The following is a 6006-nucleotide window of genomic DNA, read 5'->3' on the forward strand; positions in this document are numbered from 1 at the left end:
ATATCCGAGCGCGAAGCGCGAGGTAACCCATTATCGAGCGCTTTTTCAAGGTTTTTTATTCTGACATATTGTTCCAATAACAATTGGATGCAAAACAACGCTAATAATACTTATTCAATAATAACACTTCTATTAAGAAGCATAAATTTTTAGCATTTTTTTTTAATTTGGAAAACTTCAACTTTTTTAAAACTATTTTAATACGAACATAATTCATAAATAGTGGGAAACGTGGAGAAATTAGATCGAGATATATACTCGTGCAACTCTTTTGCGTAATTTTACAATACACAAATTATATTCATATACTTTAGAATAGTATCTTCGACTTGATTCTATGTGGTCATAGAAAACAATTATTCATAATAATGTATAATCACAAATGAAAGTGTGATTATTAAACAAGTACCAATATCGCTGTTTTTTAGCAAATTTATAAATACACTTCACGTTAGAATACAATCAAAAGTTTCACACACAAGCGAAACCACAAAGTATAAAAAGAGCGTGAACTTCTGAAAAGAGGTTAGTAATCTCGCATTAGTGTGCATTAAGAGAAAATACTAATTTGATTTACAAAAAACTACGGAGAAATCACTCACAACACAATAGTTCTATGATCATAAAAAATATTTTTTTAGACTTTGATGCACCAGTAATATTTTTATATTTTTTGATGTGCTCTCCTAAATTCTTATGCATCTCTATGTTATTAAAGACTTATAAAAGGATGCCAGGAAAAAAATTGTTCTTTTAAGCACTTTGGTTTACAAAAAGTAAAGAAATAGTTTTCAAGTGAAATTGTAACCTTGACTAAGTTTATTTACAACCAAAATTATGAAAAAGTTAGTTTTTATTATATGATGAATTGAAATGAACTAATTTGTACAGGGGAAATAATTCTGAATATAACTCTGGAAAAAGCATTGAAATACGTCAAAAAAATCACTTTTTTCGAGCTTTGAAACTTCAAATGATTTCTGCTAACGGAAGATGGCATTTTCAAAATCTTTAAAAAAAATTACAAAAATCTATTTTTATATCTAGAATAAGATTTTTGTATCATAATTAAAAAAAGTGTTTTTCTGGCCACCCTAATGTGTAGTATCAATTAGCTTTTTTATTTGATTATATTATTCATCTTTTGACGAACCTATTTAAAAAATGGTTTCTATTCTTAAATAATTCTCTTGTTATTTCTGTAATAGCAATTGTCTGTCTTCCTTGGTAATATAATAATGACAAGCAATTAAAAAAAGTATATCTATACCTGAATTTTATCAAGTGAAAATATAAGGACGTGATATGTTACTTTTAAACGCGTGTATATAATTTTCGTGAAAATGCTTACTCGTTTGAGGCAGGAAATAAACTGGAACATGTGACCTGGTTTTTTATGGATTTTAAAGATTTTCCAAAGATTTAAATTCCTTATTTGTAATGTAAATTTTTATAATTTAAACAACGCGCCTTATTGACAAATATTTTGTTAACAAAATTGTCATATAAATCTTTTTAATACTAGGCAGTCTGATAAGTACCTGAAAATTCTAAGAGATGGCATTAGTATTCACTAATGTGAACCATTTTCGTCGAGCTTGATCCTTCAAATGACGCCTGTCAAAACTTCAGCCATTTATGTCTACGCATTTACAAGTTACAGCACTGAGAAGCGACTAACCTCCGAGTTTTTTTAATATGGAAAAATCTGAGTTTCGAGTTTTGATCAAACACTACTATCTTCGCAAAAAAACGATATCCGAGAAAAAGGCCAAGCTGAATAAGTATTACCCGGACTCTGCACCGTCGATTGAAACGATTCATAAGTGGTTTACCAAGTTTCGTTGTGGCCGTACGAGCACAGTTGATGCTAAACGATCTGGGCGCCCAAAAGGGGTCACTACACCAGAAAATGTCGAAAAAATCCATGATATGATGTTGAATGATCCCAAAGTGAAATTGAGAGAGGTAGCTAATGCTGTAGACATATCATTGGAACGTGTGGGCAATATCGTGCATTCAGTTTTCGGCATGAAGAAGCTCTGCGCACGATGGGTGCCGCGTTTGCTCACAGTGGACCAAAAACGAATTCGTGTGACAACTTCCCAGCAGAATTTGGCATTATTTTCGCGTAAGCCGACCGAGTTTTTGCGCCGATTCATAACCATGGATAAAGCCTAGATCCACCGGGCCAACGTGCTCCGAAGCGTCCAAAAACGCAACAATGGTTCGGAAAGGTTATGGCCTCCGTATTTTGGGATGCACATGGCATAATATTCGTGGACTATCTTGAAAAAGGTAAAACCATAACCTGAGCATACTATTCATCACTATTGGACCGATTGAAAATCGAAATCGCCAAAACACGACCACATTTGAAGAAGAAAAAACCGCTTTATCATCACGACAATGCGCCTGTTCATTCATGCTTAGTTGCACAAGCAAAATTGCATGAAATCGGCTTCGAATTGGTTCTTCAGCCACCGTATTCACCAGACCTAGCCCCCAGCGACTATTACCTGTTACCTAACCTGAAGAGATGGCTCGCCGGTAAGCGTTTTTACTCAAATGAGGAGCTCATAGCTGAAACTGAGGCGTATTTTGGAGACCTTCCAATCGAGTACTTTTCGGACGGTATCAAAAAGTTAGAAAATCGTTGGACTCGCTGTATCGAACTAAAAGGAGAGTATATTGAAAAATAAAACCGAATTTGGCCAAAAAAAATGTCTCCGTGTTTCATTTTTCAGGGACTTATCAGACTACCTAGTATGAATGTATGTATTTAATCTCTCCCTTTTACGGGTTTGAGGGCCTCCGCTCTCTGTACATATATTTACAATTCCATCCTTAGTCTAACTTAACTACTACTTATATTCTACTCTTTCGCATTACGTAGGATAAACAATAGTAACAGTAGTGATATTAATTCCTAAAATGAGCGAGCTTCCAGGGCTTCCGTTTCCTCTTACCATAAAAAAAAGCATTATCCACGATATTTAAAACAATTTTCGTTTTTTACTATCCCTTTTCAGGATCACCCGTTTGGCTCTGCCCTACTCCCTTGCTTTTCCTTACTTCATCCAATTTCTTCATCCACATCACTCCATGTCTACTACCATCCAAGATCCCTCTTACACACTCATCCACACTCAACTGTCCCTCTTCCTCTCCTGTACATCTCCCTAATACATGTGCCCATGACTCCATTTTGTTTCCACATACTCTGAATAAATTCTCCTCTTCATTCATCCAATATCTTCATGCTCTCACTCCTTCTCCCATTCTGAACCGTACAACCCTACTCCATTTTTCTTCCTTTTTTATTTTTTGCAGATATTCTGCTTCCGTCAACACTTTGACCATCATATACCATCTATTGTACCTCGAATCTATAATCTTTGTCCATCTCTCTTCTCCTTGTTTAACCAATAGCTCTAACTCTATGTCCTGCCAGTCCATAACCCCTTCTCGAATATTACACACCCTTCTCATTTTTCTCTTTTCTACCTCCCATTTTGAATTTCCCACATTACCTCTCGCTTCATTGTTCCGAATTTCACCGAAATATGTTTGTGCAATTTTTTCCCCCCTCCCCTTTTTAGCTTCTCTTCAAACCTCCATGCTCTCTTAATTTGTCTAGTAACCATATTTTCTCTTCCTAACACTTCTTTTAACATATATCCTGGGCAACACCATCTAACCCCCATTACCCACCTCAGGAATGACACATGCATACTCTCTACTTTCCGATGTTCCTTCCATCCCCAGATCTCTACACCATAACACAACACCGCCCACACCAACGTATCAAACAACCAGACCCTCATTCTCCAATCGTTCTTGAACCTTCTCTTTCCTATACCCCATACTTGGCCCATTACTTTACTCGCACATTCAATTCTTTTCCTCACCTACAGCTCGTTTCCTACTTCTGCCTCAAACCAAAAACCTAGGTAACAGAACTCCTCCACAATTTCCACTTTTTGTCCGGTCATCTTCCAAACGTAATTTATTTTGCTCTTTCTATTTCTGAAACACATCACCTTTGTCTTATGTACGTTCACCGTCAGAGTGACCCCTCTGTATTCCTGTACCTTCTTTCCTTCCCCTTTCTTGACAAGCGGTACCACCAGTCCCGTCGTCCACTCTTCCGGCCAACCTTCCCCTTTCCATACCTTGTTGCAGATCTTCCACATCCCATCCCTAATTCCTTCTCCTCCAAACTTCATCGCTTCGTTCTCCTACCATCTTCTCCCGTCGCCTTGTTTCTTTTTAACCTATTTATTGCTTCATCCACTTCTTTTCTTGTTATCTTGTTCCCTTCCTCTATTTCTCCTTGAACTATCCTACACTTTTCCCCTTTGATCTTATTTTGCTCTCCCCCTAATAGACCCTTAAAATAATCCGTCCATTCCTCCATTTCTATTTCTTCGTTAACGCCCTTCCTTTCCCCTCTATCCCTATTTATCACATCCCACACCCTACCTTCTTTCATCGCTTTTTCTACCTCTGCTTTATATTCTTCCTTTCCCCTCTGTCTTTTTATTTCCAGCATCTTCTCATGTTCTTTTTTCCTCCTGTTATACTCCTCCTTCTCCATTTCCCCTCTTCTTCATTTGCTTACACACTCTTTTATTCTCTCTTTATTCTCCCAGCATTCCTCGTACCACCAGCCTCTCTTTCCCCCTACTCTTTCTTCATTAGTACCCAGCTCATCCTTTACCTTTTCAATGGACCCCTTCAACCTTTCAACTAACGAGTCTATTCCCTCCTCTTTTTCATACCTAACCTTCTCCTTTTCCATCTTTTGTTTAAACTCGTTTAATTTATCTACCCCCCAGATTTCCATTTTTGTGTTTCGTTCGCACCCTTTTTCCTTTCTCCCTCTACCGCGCTTACTGACGCCTCTTAGTGTAACTATGACCGGGAAGTGCTCGGACCCTATCTCATTCCTTACCTTCTCCTTTCATATTGCCATTGTATATAAACGATCCTGCTTCTCCTATCATGCCTAGTAACTTCCTCCCCTCCCTGTCCGTCTCTCTATGTTTGGAGTTCCTTATAAATGCCTCCTTTTCTTCATCCCATAACCCTCCCCCTTGTTCGCCAGTCCATGCATTTAATTCCCCCCCTATCAAAACCAATTCTTCCTTCTTTTCCTCCATCCACCTCCTTATTACTCTCCAGCCTTCCTCTTCCCCTCTTCTTCTGTATACACACACCACTGGTATTTCTACTTTCCCAATTATAATTTTTCTTATCATTGTTCCATCCTTTTCCGCCATGTTCCCATCTTTTCTCCCTTTTACTGCTAATTCTTTTTTCACCCCTGACACCATGCCGCCCATCCCGCTCCCTTTAACGTGTTCCTTTCTTGCTTCTTGCATTGTCCACACATAACCTTTCGGTAACATCTTGTTTATTCCCTTCCAGTCCTTCTCATCTGCCCAAGTTTCACTCATCATAATCACATCCCACTTTTCTAACTTCTCCCAGAATCCTTTGTGCTTGTTCTTCAAACCTGACACATTTCAGAAAGCTATTTTCACGTTTCTCTCTTCTCCTCCCTCTTCTTTCCCCTTTACTTTGTTTCCCCTTTGCCGCTTGGAAACCCCTCTGATTTATTTCTAGACTCCTTTTCGTCTCCCTTCCCCCTACCTTTCTCAAGACTTTTTTCCTTTTTTCCTTAATTCTACTAATTCTTCATCCCAGCACCATTCCTCCCCATTTATCCATAACCTGTCTCTCCCTATCCATACCATATGGCCCTTTTTCCTCTCTACCCAAGCCCTCTGCTCTATTTTCCATCTCCTTTTCCTCTACCTCCATGTCAGATCTTCTTCAATCCTTTCCCTTCTTCTTCTCAATAATTTTTTTCTCTCCATAATTTTCTTTTTCTCCTCCTCCCTCCCCACTTTTACTAGAAACATTCCTTCTTTTCCTTCCTTTGTCCCTCCTATTCTCTTGACTCCTTCTACCCTTACCTGCACTCTAATATCTCGAAAA

This window comes from Belonocnema kinseyi, chromosome 4 (genome assembly GCF_010883055.1).
Source record: "Belonocnema kinseyi isolate 2016_QV_RU_SX_M_011 chromosome 4, B_treatae_v1, whole genome shotgun sequence".
Lineage (NCBI taxonomy): Eukaryota > Metazoa > Arthropoda > Insecta > Hymenoptera > Cynipidae > Belonocnema > Belonocnema kinseyi.